At 43.3% G+C, this 15,072-nt stretch overlaps 1 protein-coding gene across 1 annotated transcript in view; it reads left to right on the top strand.

The window, feature by feature from the left end:
- Positions 1–2,121: 2,121 nt before the first annotated feature.
- The window catches only part of EPS8 (EGFR pathway substrate 8, signaling adaptor), a 139,378-nt gene continuing 126,427 nt past the window's right edge, over positions 2,122–15,072 (top strand). Inside the window, 1 exon segment of the mRNA XM_075757593.1 lies at positions 2,122–2,253. The gene's annotated coding sequence lies outside the window, so the exon portion shown is untranslated.

The following is a 15,072-nucleotide window of genomic DNA, read 5'->3' as shown; positions in this document are numbered from 1 at the left end:
GTTCTACAACAGAAGGAAATTCTTTGGTGTATTTTGTATTTTCCCCAAACAGAAAATCATGGATAAAATGTCGTCTTCATCCCCTGTGTTACAATGTTCTGGTTTCCCACCTGCAATGATATTACTTTCGTAATCGTATAAAATAATTTTATAAATGTCCATACCTACTGTACACACCTTGAAGAAAAGTTGACAAAGCACAGAAATAGAATTTATTCTTCACCAAACCTTTCCCTCTCCCATTTATTCTTCCGGTTTCCCTTTTCTCATCCTCACAACCCACTTTCTTTCTACTTTCGTCTTTGTTATCTCTGTTCCTTTTAAATATTTTCTTCCCAAATGAAAACAAACAAAAATATCAGCCCACAGTTGTCTTCTGCATTCGTCTTCTGTCCTTTGTTAAAGGGAATTGGAGCAGAGGGTGGTCTTGGGCTGCTATCCAGGAAAGAAGGGGGAAGAGAGGCACTGTTTATCCCTGCCAAGGACTGAAGCAGTCCCCAACCTTTTTTTTTAATAGCATCTATCATATTCCTTTCTACCTTCATGTGGTAAGCACTTTTGTATGTAAATTGCTATTATTATTTACCTAGGGAGTGTGTATGGCAACTGGCATAAATAGTTTGGAAATGTCAGTTTAGATGTCAGTGTTCCTGTAAGTGTTCAATCACACGAATGACCTAGGCGACCTCTCCGTAATCTGATTCTTTAAGGTTTGAAGGTTTGTTGGAAAGAAACTTCCTGGTAACAAGTGTGTGGTATCTACACATTTCATTGCTTGTTTAGGTACATAAAAGTGGACTCAACACTTCCCCCACACCATTATTTCACGATATTTTTTGTGCTTTCCTGTTTCGTGGAGGACTCTCCAGACCAGAAAAAGTAGCAGAAACAGAACCATTAGAAGATTCAGCATGACAAGGGACTTTGCCAGCTCAGAGCCAGGAGGAGGAAGTTGCCTGAACTGCTTTTCTTTTTCTCTCTCTCTCTTTTTTTTTTTTTTTTTTTTTAAGCAGGGTTAAGGTGAACTCCTAAGCAATGGTGGAGTGAGGCCCCACCTCTCCCTGCCTGATCTACAAGCTCTGGTTACTCTCTCCTGGCTGCTGCACAGGAGCCCTCAGCGAGCCTCATCCCTGTCTGCTGCCCACTGCCTTCAGCTCTGAACCTGCCTGGGAGCCTGGCAAAATAACACAATTTGCAGAGCTCAGACCTTATTCTCGGGAAGATTTGTGGGAAAACATCAGGTCAAGCACGGAGTAGCGTCACTTTAGAAGAGATGCAGCATCTGAACCACTGCAAAGAGTAGCTGAGCAATATCTTCCTTTCTTCTTTTTTAAAAAGTGGGAGAATCTGTGTCCTTCCTGGAGAAGCCTTCAGGGGCATGACTCTGGCAGTGATGGCTCTGACTTCACCTGCCTCTGCAAATGAGTCACAGAGTGTTATAAAAAGCAAGGACCTGCCAAGTCTCATTTCTTGGAACTGAGTGGAAATTTCAGCAAGCAGCTGCTCTTTTATTAGTTTATACTTTTCCTCTCTGGGTTTCTTGAAGAGAGCCTGGAATCACAGAAACTTTGTAGCATAAAGGACCTGTTGCTATGTTTGGATAACCGTGGTGGAATCCTGGAAATGGCTATGTGTTTGGTCTAAAGCTGATTTTGATCTTCACGAGGAATCTTGGTGAAGCCTGGAAGGAAACTCGGGAACATAATTAAGCAGGTTTGTAAGTCTTTCAGGATTGGCAATTCAACCCTATCAAAAATCAGAAACGGAACCTCAAAAATCAGATTAGCTCTCCTATATGCTACCTGAAGGTTTTTTTTTTTTTTTATCTGTCCGCTGCTGTTGAAAAATTTATGTTTTCTACCTTTTCTCTGGAGTCACAAAAGACAAAAACTTATTTGAAAGTGAAAGCAGTGAAAACTGAGATTCTCAGGGAACAGCCCAATTTCAGGAGTGGAAGTGGCTTATTATAGAAATCACGACTGTGGCAACAGCGTAGCATCAGGACTTTGGCTACCTGTAAGCATGCCAGTAGTATCTGTGCATGGGCTATTCCCCTGCGCTGAATGAAAGCCACGTGTAAGTTGTCAGGGTCAGGAGGAATGTGGTGCCAGATGGAAACAACATAAACAGCTGGGAGATTTCATCCGGGATTTCGAGTGAGGATGGGAGACTTTTGTTCTCGTGGCTGACTCGTTCCAAAGGCAGTTTAGATACACCTACTTCTTCGGGGAAGGATTTTGCTTTGGAGTCTTGGTAGGCTTTTTTTTTTTTTTCCGCTTAATTTTTTCTGTTGGTGAACGTGTACGATCACTTTGAACATCTCCCATGTTTCAGCCCAGCTCCGCGGACCTGCTGTTAGTACCTTTGCATTTCGCGAGTGCCCTGTAAAGCGCAACAGGGAGCGGGAGGAGAAGAGAGCCGGCCCCGCACCCCCGGCAGCGCGCAGACCCCGCATGGCGCCGGGCGGCAGCACCGCGGGCGCGGAGGGCTGCGGGAGGCTCCCCGGGGCTCCGCGCTGCCCCGCCGCGGGCCCGCCCCGACCGCGGGCTGGGGCTGGGGCTGGGGCGGCGGGGCCGGGGCGGGGCGGCGGGCCGGCAGAGGGAGCTCCGCTCCGCTCCGCTGCTGCTCCCGCTGACCGGCGCCCTCCCCGCGCCGCTCCGGCACTTTGTTGGCGGCGCGGAGCGGAGACCCGGAGCCCGCCCCTGCCCGGAGCCCGGCGGCGGCGGCGGCGGGGAGCCCCGGCCGTCCCGCGCGGAGCCCTGCGGCCCCCCCCTCCCCCGCCGCCCCAGAGCTGCACGGCGCACCCGCGGGAGGAGGACGCCCGGGAAGGTAAGGGGCTGGCGGGGCGGGATTTCCCCCGGTCGCCGAGACCTGCTTTTATTCCGCGTCCCTAAAAGCCGCCCGGGCAACCGCCCGGCTTCGTAACATGGCGAATTCGGGGCATGAACCCCAAGCCTCCTCCCGGTCCCGCCGGCGCGGGCTGGGCGGGCGCTGCTGCCGCCGCCCTGGGCTCGGGCAGGGGCCGCTGGAGAACTCCCTCCCGGGCCCCCCGGGCCGTGCAGGGCTCTGCCGCGGCGGCTGGGGACGGTGCCTTTCCCCGTCGCCGTGGCTTTATATACACATAGCTCACCGTGTGCGTACGTGTGTATGTGTAGGTGTACGTATATTTTTCTCCCCTCCTTGCGGTAACGCGAGCCGCCGCCGCCACACCTGCTCGCACCTTGCCCGCCGGGCTCCCACCGGCAGCGCGCCGCGGCCCCGGGGGTGGCCCGGGCGCAGGGCGAGGATCCCCGCCGCTGTGCGGGAAGGGCAACGTCCGTGTCTGTGTCCTCCTTCTCCTGCCTCACCTTCTTCTAGGTGACCTGGCTTTCTCCCCTTGTTAAGACATTTTTTTCCCCAGCGGTTAAGCTGGTTTTTCCAAAGGTGGTGTGTATTGCTGGTAGCTGGCGAAGGGCAGCCTTCGGGTGGGATAATCCTGTTGCACGCCCGTGTTTCTTTGATGCTCTGCCCGACTGTCTTCCATGTCCTCTGCTGTTCAGCCCCGTCCCTCTAGCTGCTAACTTTCCCTGGCGTTCTTCCTCATTCTGCCCTTCTCATCGCCGTGACACGCGCTCCCTTATGCATCGCACCAGTGCGTGAAGGATGACCTGGGCGCACAGTGGAAAACAGGTTTGTGGTATTTTGTGGCGTGATCTAAGGTGCTCCTGCCCCCCCCCCCCCCCCCCCCCCCCCCCCCCCGTAGTCTCAATAGGGCTGCGCTGTATCCATAAAAAGTGAGACATTGTGGCTTCCACTAAACCCTAGTTTCAAGCCAGCTAGTAGCAGGCAAGAGAAGGGTGGAACAACTTTTTCTTAAGGATGTTGTTTGGGAACCAATCCTCCTACTCCAAAACTGTGCTTTGCCTTGGCTTGGGTGTCTTGTGCCCCCCAGAGTTATAGACACGTGGCAGTATGACCTTTGGTGGAGTCTGCTTTGTTTACTTATAGTGAAGTACTGAAGATAAAAGTATTACTGCTGTATTACACACTGTTGTGTCTGCTGAAAGATTAACCAAATGATGGATCTCGTGGTTTTTTGCAGCGTAGATCATATTTTAATTGTGCCTGTCCTTCATCATCAAAAATGTGGTCCTCCTCCCTTCCTTTTGACCATCTTTCTTCTCGTTTGTGATTGTGCAATGTCTATATGTCAACTACAAAAAATGCTTACATGGGAGAACATAAAAATGACCATTTTTGTTGTTAGCAACTGGAAATACTGACTCAGCATTGTGTGACCGATCTCCTTTACATGGAGTAGCCATGGAAATGCTGCAACCTGTGCCCTCTGAGAAGTGGTCCTCTCCTAGGCCGGGCCTGAAATGGGTCGGTTGTTTCTTCTCGGTGGGCAGTGGGGACTGCAAAGAGCTCACAGGATTTCCAAGGTGTAAGGGAGATGCAGCGTATCTCATCTTGATTCAGAGTTCACAGTGAGTGTAGCGTTATTAACATATGGGTATCGTCAGGTAATGAGATACTGTGCTCAAGCTCCACGTAAGCAGGTTGTGCTCCTGGCTTTTACTGGGGGAGGCTGTGGCAATGTAAGTGGCTTTGAGCTTGTATTGTCCAGCTGGCTTGTATTGTCACATACTCCTAATAGCTGCAGTATTGAGTTATGCCTTCTTGTAGCTCAGAATGAATGTTTTTGATTGTGTGTAATTTTGAAAGCAGCCAGAGCATCCCATTAGATTTAATTGGAGGCAGGTAACACCCCACAAGCAACAACACCCAATAGTGATTAGGTGCCAGGTTATATAGAGCAATAAAACAGAGTGCAAGATTGATCTAAAGATACTTAACTTCTGTTGTGAAAATCACAGATGGAAAAAAATACAGAAGTTTTGCACTTGGTGACAACTAAATTTGTGAGATATGATTGATTTTCTTTCTGTCCATAGCCTAGCTGTAAATGGCAAATCACTCACATTAACTGCTGCATTTTTTTCCCTTGCGGGTGAAAGCTTATTAAAATCTAAACATCTGAAGTCGAATAATTGGTACCCTGAGGGTTAAAATATATTAAATATATAAGAACTTTTCTCTTCAGCTGCTGCAGTGAGATAACAGAAGACTTCAAGTCCACACAGCGAAGCCTGCACAAATAAAGTGCTTTCTAACTCTGGTTTCAGTGTCCAACACTTGCTTCTCTTACACTCCTAATTACAATTCCTGCATCATCCTGTCTTGCTAAACTGTGAATAACTGATCAAAGGTATGAGATTTTCTTGAAAATACAGCTTTCAGCTGTGCCGGACAGAAAAATGGAAGCCCTTTGGTCAGTGACCCCTCCAAACTCCTCTCTCTGCTACAGGGCTAGTGGCCAGAAAGGACATTTAACACCTCAGAGCTGATTTGCTTATGATAACAGTGTGCGTGGCCTGATCCTAGGATCTCCGTTCACAGAGAACTGGAAAGGTGTGCTTTGCTTGTGTGCGCGTTTTCTGCGTGTGGATAGGTTTGTTTCTCACATTCCTTTGAAACCAGGATTTCTTCTTGCTTTCTCACTTACAGCGTCTGGTTCTGTGTCCCCTTTGTCCATAGGGTTTCAGAGTTTTCATCGTTCTAGACCTAAGCTGGGTTCCCAAGGAGGATCATCAACAGCTTGTGACTAGATGGCTTTTAACTGATTGTGAAGCCTCGGTATTTGTTTTGTGGTACAGAGAGCAGCATGATGCCTGAAATGCCCTTTTTCCTCATAGCAGGGTCGTATTTACACTATACGTGCTAAATCTGTAAGTATCTAAAAAAAAAAAATTGGTAACTAAACTAACAGGAGAATTATATATATTGGAAAAAAAAAAAAAGGACTAAGAAGCTAATTGCTTGTTTTCAGTGCTAGTTCTCTTGTTTTTCCAATATTAAATGCTTTGCATTACCAGAAACTAGAATTCTTGCTTCCAGGGAGAGCTGTAGCTGCTGCCATTTTCTCTCAACTCCAGAGTTAGACCCTGGTTCATCCATTGATCCAACATACTGAATTTCTCATAGTTTCGTACAGATTTAACCCTGATACCTAGGAATTTCACTTTCCCACCCCTAGTCTCAAGTTGGATGATCGCTATCATCTGAATTCTACATTTTTCTGGGAGTTTCAGCTGTTACTGCCGTCCTGAGTGATGCTGGGTTTCTCCCTGTTGTGCCCATACATGAACTTAGGTATAAAGTCATTTAGTTTCATCAAAGTCAGTGACACTATTTGGGGTGGGGGGGGGGGGTAGCAAAGCATTTGCACAACTGTTTACAAAACAGAGCTCTCCATTCACGGAAATGGAAAGGTAAGACAAAGTGTCTTTATAGCATTTGATACTCAGAGATCCTACATATTTCTGCTGGTTGCCTGGTGAGGTTAGTCACAGCCTTCTTGGAAAGACCATGATGATGTGGGAAGAAGCAATCTTCACAGCTGTTTTGTGGGGAGGGATTTTTTTTGTGTGTTTTTGTGTTTTTTTTTTTTTCTTTTTGGTTTTAATTGCATGTCATGGACACTGAGGGGATAAAAAAATGAGTCAGTTAGTTACAAATGGAAAAGTTGTTAGCATTAGCTTTGGAGGACCTGTTTTCATTTTGAACTGTGACCATGAGCCCACAATCACTAATACATGCCTTTGATTTTATTCTGTAATGTCAGTTTCAGTAAAATTTTTAAATATTAGCCCACTCAGGGCCTTGTATGCTGCTAGTTGAACACTTCCAGTCCTTTCTTCCCTTCCCTCTCTATGCCACTGTCTAGGTAATTAAAGTTGCTCATGCTATCGGTCTCCACAGGATTGACATCTAAAGTGGAAATAGCAAATTACAAATTACTTTCTTTGCATTTATTACCTTTGTCTTTTTCTGAAAAGACTTAAGCAACCTTATCCATTCTGGATAGACAAAGTTAGCAGATGTCTGTAGCTTCAAAGAGGCGGGGTTAGTATTTTCTGTGGAATTTGTACATCTCTCCTTAAGTTATCCATTTCTGTGGGGATTTCTGTTGTGTCCTTTTCTGATGCATAACAGGCATCTTCATTACTGATGGTGTGACGGGGGATTCTACCTACATTTGCTCTTAAAGCTTCACTCAAATTGGCATTTTGACCAACCACTGGAAATTGCTACGTTCTCTATAAAACTATGTGGGGAAAAAAAACCTGCTATAAAACTCTGGGTTGTGAAATTATGAACCCATTGTCCTGTAATACTGTGAAACCTTTGAGAATACTTAGGAAAAATTCACCATTTTAAGAATGGCATCTGTTGTGCGAGTGTAGGTGTTACGGATGTACAGTAACATAGTAGGCTTTGTACAGGTAACTTGTCTGTTGTTTTTTTTTGTTGTTGTTTTGGTTTGGTTTTTGCTTTTCAAGAATACATTTGTTTTACATGAGATGGAGAATTTATCTTTTAATAGTCCCAAATGTTACCATTTATGGATTTTCTGGATTTTATAGATTCCTGCTGCAGATAAGGAAACATCTGACTTCTTTCAAGCCTTCTGCGAGCTTAAGAGGAGCTGTATTCAGCTGACTTAATCGTGGAGCTGCCATAGCTGGGTCTTGAGGCAGGAGGCTGGAATTTGCTGTAGCTCCTGCATGCTTCAGACTTAACCTACTGCAGGAGTATCGCTGCGAGCCTTAATGTCTGTAGCTCAGGAATGTTTGTAACTGGAAAATAAAGGGATGACTCATGGGGATTTGTGTGTATTACTTTGATTTCTGCTCCTGCATGTAAAAGCATTTTTAAAGATTTGACCAAGTAGAAAAGCAGGCACTAGGCTTGCTGCTTCTCCCATCAGTACTCACTTCTCCTCCCCCTCACCTTCCAGAAATTGGCTCAAGTGCAAAGAGAAGCTGAAAGTCAGATGTTAACAGCGCCTTTTTGGCTGTTCTTTAGTATAGGTCCAGACCCATGAGGAAAGGGAGACAATATTTAACATACCTCCCAAATCAGCTGCATAAAACTTGATCTAAAAACCACGAGAAATGCACGAGATCAAAGAAGTCCATTTATTCTTTAATACTTGCAGATGCCTGGTGAGGTACAAGATTATCCCAATTTTATCAATGTTTTAACTTTAGGTGGAATTTGACATTGCTGCGATTTGTTCGCTTAATGCTCCTAGTGATTTGTCTTCCACCTGAAACATGAACTTTGGTTAATGAGCACTTCCTTTCATCCTGGGGTTGGTTGAGAGGGCTTAATGTTAATTCAGCCCTCCAAATGCTCCTTTCATGAAGGTTCAGGACTCTGCTCTTCGTTCTGATGTACTCTTCCTTCTTCCGATACCACTGCTCTCTTTGCTTGCTTCCACAGTGTGTCTGAGGTGTCATCTTCTCTATTTCCCGAGTCAAAGATCTCTTTGTTTCCAGTGTAAAATACAGTTTGGAGTAATTAGCCTTGAGGAAAGCTTTCTTTTTCTAAGCCATAAGGGATTTAACACTTGGTGTTTTGGAGAGTTAGGTATCTGGTTGATACAGGGATTCGGTAAGAGTTCAGTGCCTGCGAGAATCTCAGTGTACATCATAAAAATATCTTGAATGTGCAGTTCTATTAGAGCCCGTGAACGTGTGACCTTTGTACAAAGAGTGAGACACGCATCTCGCATGTTGAGTTCCTCACTGTAACTGAGTGCAGATGATAATGATATAGCAAGGACTACGTAATGAAATTGAGTTACATCATGAGGAGTTTGTGATATCAAGTGGTAATAAAATTCAGCTTGATGATCTTCCCTGCCATTTTGAAAATGGCATGGAAAAGTCAGCCATTTATAGATGTGCACCTAAGGTAATTTTCGGCTTTGCACAACACGTCTTGAGAAGCCAGTGAGTGCATTATACTGCCTTCAGTTGGAGATATAAATATACATGTATGTTTCACATTCGGAACTGGGTTGCAGGCTGTGTGTTTAAATACACGTTTTTCTTCTTCTTTTACTTCAATGTTGTCTCAGGCTCGCTTTTCCCAAAGTGGAATTACTTACTTGCTTCCCCACTTCTAGCATTATTTATTGCTTTGCAATTCTTCCCATGCTCTTGCAACCTTAGCGTAATGTTTAATCTCTTCTGTTTCCTTCTCTTCCTGTATTTAGGGATAAAGAATTGTCCAGGGGTGAGGGCAGAGGGCTGGGAGGTAGGAGGGTGGAGTCTGTTCCTATTTTAGCTGCAAACTTCATTATGGCTAATAAATTCAGGCTAACTGGTAATTAGCCTCTTAGTGCTATCTTATGTGCAGAGGGCAGGACAGAGTGAGGAATCTGGACTTCGTACCTTAGTGTCCATTAGGTAAATCACTCCTGGTGGTGTGACGCGTGTCCTGCCACTGCCCAGAAACAAACACAGCTTCTCCGCTGCAGTTACTGTTTCCCTTCTCGTGGCTGCTAAAGCACTGCTGCATTTTGAGCCTTGCCTTCAGCTTTGGTCTCGGTTCTTCTCCCTGCTCAACCTGGCCCCTGGGTTAGCTCTTAATGTTTTCCTTTCTTCTCCACTTGCACGAGTCATGTTTCTCCACCACCTTCCATATTCTGGTCCATCCTGCTCTTGAGTCTTGATACAACTTCAGTTTCCTCTTTTTTTTTTTTCTTCTTTCTGTTTCTTTATTTCCCCCTAAGTTTTCTCTCCCCTTTTTGTTTTACATCACTCTTTGGTTGCATATAGTGCTCCGTGTCCAGCTTTGCAGAATGCACGTCACACCACTTCTTGTGGTACAGGTTTTTCTTGCTCACAAACCAATTCTTTTTCTCCTTTTCTGTCATTAGTCTTTATTTCAGTGTCTCCTGAAATGCATTTCCGATCCATTGATCACAGTGGGACATATCATATGTGAAATTACATGGGTAGTCGAGTCTTTGTGGAATAGGGCTTTAAAAGTAATGTCTTCTCTAAAGGTTCAATGCCGTGTGTTTTATCTAGGCAATAATTTTAAGCTCACTTCAAGCAGTTGTAGAGCTCAAGACCTGAATAGGAGGTGTTAGAGTGTGTGTAGGCATTTGTTTTCCCTATGTGAGTGAGGTGTTTAATGCACACAAAAAAAGTCTGTTCAATCAATGTCTTACTGAATATGAATGTAAGATATTCTCAGAAGTGCCTTCAATATGTGGTGGCATTTGTTCTTTTCTGCTTAGAATTTACAGGTTTTCTCACTCTTTATATTAAAGCTAAATGTTGACATGCAAGAAAAAAGTGTTCATATGTTTCTTAAATAGTGATAGAGCAGAATACGGCCCTGGAGGAGAAGCACGTTGATGCTGAGGACCAGTCTTGGTGGTGACTGATTGAAGTCACTGTTTTGTGCAGCTTATTCAACTTCTTCAAAGGGGCTCGGACTTGCAGGTTGGGTGTTTGACAGCTGAGGTGGTCCTACCAGCCTATGGCAAGTAGCTTAGAGCAGCAGGCCGCAGTCAGCCTCGTCTTCCCAGGGAAGATGTTTACTGACTTTTTTTGGAGGGGGTGGATGCAGTGTGTGAAAGTTTATGTCCCATCGGATTCTGTGAGTATTCTAAGCTGTACTTTTATAACTCTCAAAATTCTTATTGTCCAAAGAGATGTCCATTCCAATTTTTTAAAATCATCTAAAGATCTTGATTTTGGAGACAGCTGTTTTGTCTCTTTGCCTCAGTTTTCCTACTCATAAAAACGGAAATGTGTGTCTCTCAGGAGTTGTGAGGCTTAATTAGCAAATGTTTATACAGCCTTTTGAAGATATAAAGCACCATATAAATGCTAAGTATTATTATTATTACCACCAGCTGCTTCGTTGTAATTGCAGTAATAAAAGTTTCAGTGCTGGTGGTTATATTATCGTTGTTCTAGATATAGGTTCGTTTTTGTGAACACTGGAGACATTGACGGTGGTGGTAAAAGTGACGGTGGAGACCATACCAAGGCACAATCTGTGGGAGAGATGAGATGAGAGAAGCTGTGCTTCCAGCTATGAAATTTTTGTGAAGGACTTCTTTAAAAAAGAAAAAAAAAAGTAAAAAAAAAAAAAGTTAAAAAAATAATCCATAACTGGGAAGGAATAAAACCTCTTTTGCAGTATGCCAGCGTTTACAAGTCACAGGGCTAACTGGGGGGTGGTCCATGCTGTGCAGTGTCTCAGCTGGTTAGAAATGAGCTGGCAGCAGTTGCATTTGTGACATTGGCACGTGAAAGAAGGGATCTTTTAGAGATGATTGATAATTGGTCGTATAGGAAAAGAGACGTGCTATAAATCACAATTAGCCTTTAGGATTTTTTTTTTTTTTTAAGGTCTACTTCTGTAAAACATCCATGACTTAACGCTGAGCTATTTTTATTAATGTTCTTGTGCTTATCTCGCATAACCAGCTTGTTAAAAGAGGATATGAACACTTTTTAAGCCTCTGACTTATAAATTGTGAGAAAGAGAAAAGAAGATTGATTCCAACAGGCTTGAAGGTAGATTCATTTCTCTTCTCGTTAGCAAAATGAGAGAGGGGGAAAAATTAAACTGAAGACTTAGTGGACCAATGCGTTTTAGCCAGGTAGAACATTATTAGATTTAGCTCTAATGTACAATTTAATTGTAAAACTTTAACCTAAAAGAAAATAAATGCAGGGGAATTCTGGTTTTGGTAAATTAATGATAATATCTCCAAGTCATTTCTGCTTGAAGTAATAAGGGTAAGAGAAAAATAAAGTAACAAAGGAACACTGAGGTGGAACAATTATTTTGCTAACGTCTCCTGACGATCCGAGGGGGTTACTCGGTGGCATTAATAAGAAGAATATTGTGTTGCTGGAATGTTGGAGAGGGCGGATAATAATTGTGCTTTGAAGAAAACTTCTCTGTTCTTTTTACTATAAACATCTGAGATAAGATGGAAAAGTTTGGAATAATGCAACACCTTCTGTGAGTTCTTTCAGCATTCCTAATTGCTCATTATGAGATCTCAATTTGAATATTGTTGTTAGGTATTTCTGGTGATTTTTAGGGGGTTCTAGTTTATTAAGTTGGGCTGTCAAACTGCCTGTAACAAGTCATCTGTTTCTAATCATATCTTAATATCCAGTATAATGCTTATTTAAATTGCTAGGGATGTTTCCTAATAGCTTTTGGATCAGTTTTAATTATGAAGACTTGAATCAGTTAACACATTAGAGAGATCGCATGAATTTGGATCCTGGGTGGCCTGATTTCATAGTGGCTGCACTGCAAGGACTTCTATACAGAAATGATGCAAAGCAGGGAACTGATTCAGTCCTTTATGATTATGAATAAGCAAGTTTTCAGATAGCTTTGAACATCATTAAACAGCAAGAAGAAAAGGCACCAGCTTTCTGTATTTTTAGGGAAATCCTATTTTAAAAACAACCATAAAGCGTAAAACCACAAAGTCCTTCTGCGTAGAAACAGAAGCAGTTTAAACACACAGAGGTAGGCAATATAACCCTGAGGCCCATATGGAGATGTCCCAAATGCTGGATGGTAGGTTCAGAAAATGTTGCTTTAGCTGCTCAAAATATTTTCTGTAGCAAAGTGGAAGACAATTCATAGCATTGTATTAAAGCTGTTCTCTCTCTGTTGTGTGAGACCCGTGACACCTTGTTTTGAATAAAAATCTGGGTTTTCTTGAGGGCTGTAGGGAAGAGCAACTATTTTATGGTTCCTGTATACAGCGGTACAGCAATTTGATAGGAATTTCTTTTTCTGTTATTCTTGACTATAACATATAGTAGTATAATAGCTATCTTTTGAAGTACAGAAAATCTGCCTAAGGGGCTATAATTTTAAAGTATAATATGAAATGCTGTTTTAATAAGGTTCGCTCCTTGCACATTTTAAGTGCAAGGAAATATGGGTGTTGAAACCTTGCTAATCCTTCATTTGCGCAAAGTATTTGGCTTGTTCCTTAACTGTCACAGAATTAATGGTGTGCTTCAATGAGATCTTGCATTACTAGACTGTAATTATTTTTATAAGAGATTCTACACTGTATTTGATGGTGCTTTATGAATTATCATAATAAATAAAATGAAATTGCCCTTGTCAACATATATGAAGAAAGTAATCTGATTCCTATTGTTCATGTACTCACCGGCTCAAAAAATTAAGTGATTTCCAGTGGACTTCCAGACCGTTCATACGAGTTGGTGGGGTTTGCTGTGTTGTATTTTTGGTGTAGCTGACAAGAAGCAGCTCCATTGACAGGATGACAGCGTGTCTCTCCTGTGCTTCCTCCTTTGGCCTTGTACTTGAAAAGGGAGTGAAAAGGCAACGCGTATATTGGTTCACTTAATGAATTCAGGTCCTCATCTGAACCATGACAGCGTGACCTCTGGCGATTATTGTATGGTAACAGGCTTTGAATTAGGTTATTCAGAGGGGTGCCTACAGCAGAGATGTCAGGACGGTGCAGGCATATCTAAGCCAATTTTAATTGTACTCTCCCAGTAGCAGAAACAGGCTACGGTCACACAGGATGCTGTGGGCTCCGTGCCTCTTGGCTGAAGACAGAGGTCCTTGCTGCCATGGCTCGACTGGGTCCAGCATCCAAACCTGAGATGGTGTCTGCACCATAGGCACATCCTCTGTCTGCACGCTTTTCTGGAGATCTGCACCTGGCTAATGCAGACTATATAGAAGATAGTAAGTGTCGTGTACTTTTCAGGTGGATAGTCAGTGGGATAAAATTTCAATTTCAGAATACCTACCTAGGGTTTTCCCTTTCATTTGTCACAATTATTCATATTGCAATAGCTTCTCCAGATCTTAGCCAGTGACTGGAGATTTGTTGTACTGGGCGCTCAGTTTCAAGAGAATCTTATTTAAACATCATGCCTATTTTTAAGTCAGATAATCTATAAAACCTGTTTAAAGCCATGAGGCATCATTACATCATCTAGTTTGACCTCTAGAGTGTATGAAGGAGGAGAGTTTCTGCCCTTCTATTTCTGGTAGAAAAATATAAAACAAGATTTCTTGTCCTTCCTCTCTGAGGAAGATAGACACAATAAGTCAAACTACCTGCCTCTGACAAACATTGGCATTTTTCAGTAAGTACATTAGTGAATTTTTAGTGATTCTGTGCTTGAATTGTGTGGTACTACCCTCTGGATACTGTTGTTTGTGTTTATGTATACTTCTTGGCACATAGCAAATGCAGTACAGATTTCCTCCTCTGCATATAGACCTTTTCCCCCAAAACCTCACAGGCTAAAAGCAGATGATCCTGGAGTCTGTACTTCTTTCTCTTCGTGCTTCACTGTGTGAATTGTATAAACTCAGATCACTTTCTGGACCACTGTATTCTTTTCTGCATAATAGCTTTTGCCTCACATGGGAAAACAGTTTCTAACAGTTAAAGGCTATATTACCCTGTGGGAAGAATCCATCAAAGTGTTGGGGAGGTTCCTGTATAGGTCCACCTTGACATATTTGAGGGACTCGGGACCTTCCTACCTCCTAGACCATGGAGATAATGTTGTACAGTGACTCAGGTGTCCAGCTGCATCATGTGCTAGTACTCCAAATAATATCAGCAATAACGCTTTCGCTCCATGGTCATATCTCCTTTGTGGCTGCTACTGAACAAGATTCACAGATGTTACTTCAGGCAATTTAGTAAATTGAAACCACAAAGACTGTTTGGGAATGTGTCACAAGTTATGCAAGTCCTGCTTCATCTTAAAACCTCCTTCACAGAGCTTTAGTGCTGTGTTGTCTTTAGGATGTAAGGAATAGTGCATAGTCATTTTACGGATGACCTTTCTCTTTGTGCTCCCTGCATGCCCCCCCCCCGCATGGGAGTATTGCATGGGAAGGAAACGTTCTGAGGCAGCGTTGTTGCCATGATGACATAAAATGACAGAGACTTCCAGGTATTCCCCTGTTCTTCCTTGTGATAGATGCAGCTCTGGAGCTTGGGTTCATTTTTGTTGTACTGAAACTTTTTTTTTTGGTAGGCATTTGGGTGGTGGCATTGCACTCACTGATTAGAAACAGTATCTAATTAACATTCTCGGTCTAAATGTGCACTCTCCACTCTGGACACACATTCCTCCAAGAGATTCTAGAAACACACCGAGTCATTGC

The sequence above is a fragment of the Balearica regulorum genome, chromosome 1 (assembly GCF_011004875.1).
Source record: "Balearica regulorum gibbericeps isolate bBalReg1 chromosome 1, bBalReg1.pri, whole genome shotgun sequence".
Taxonomy (NCBI): Eukaryota; Metazoa; Chordata; class Aves; order Gruiformes; family Gruidae; genus Balearica; species Balearica regulorum.
Note: the sequence above shows the minus strand (reverse complement) of the source record. Positions and strands in the feature narration are given on the sequence as shown.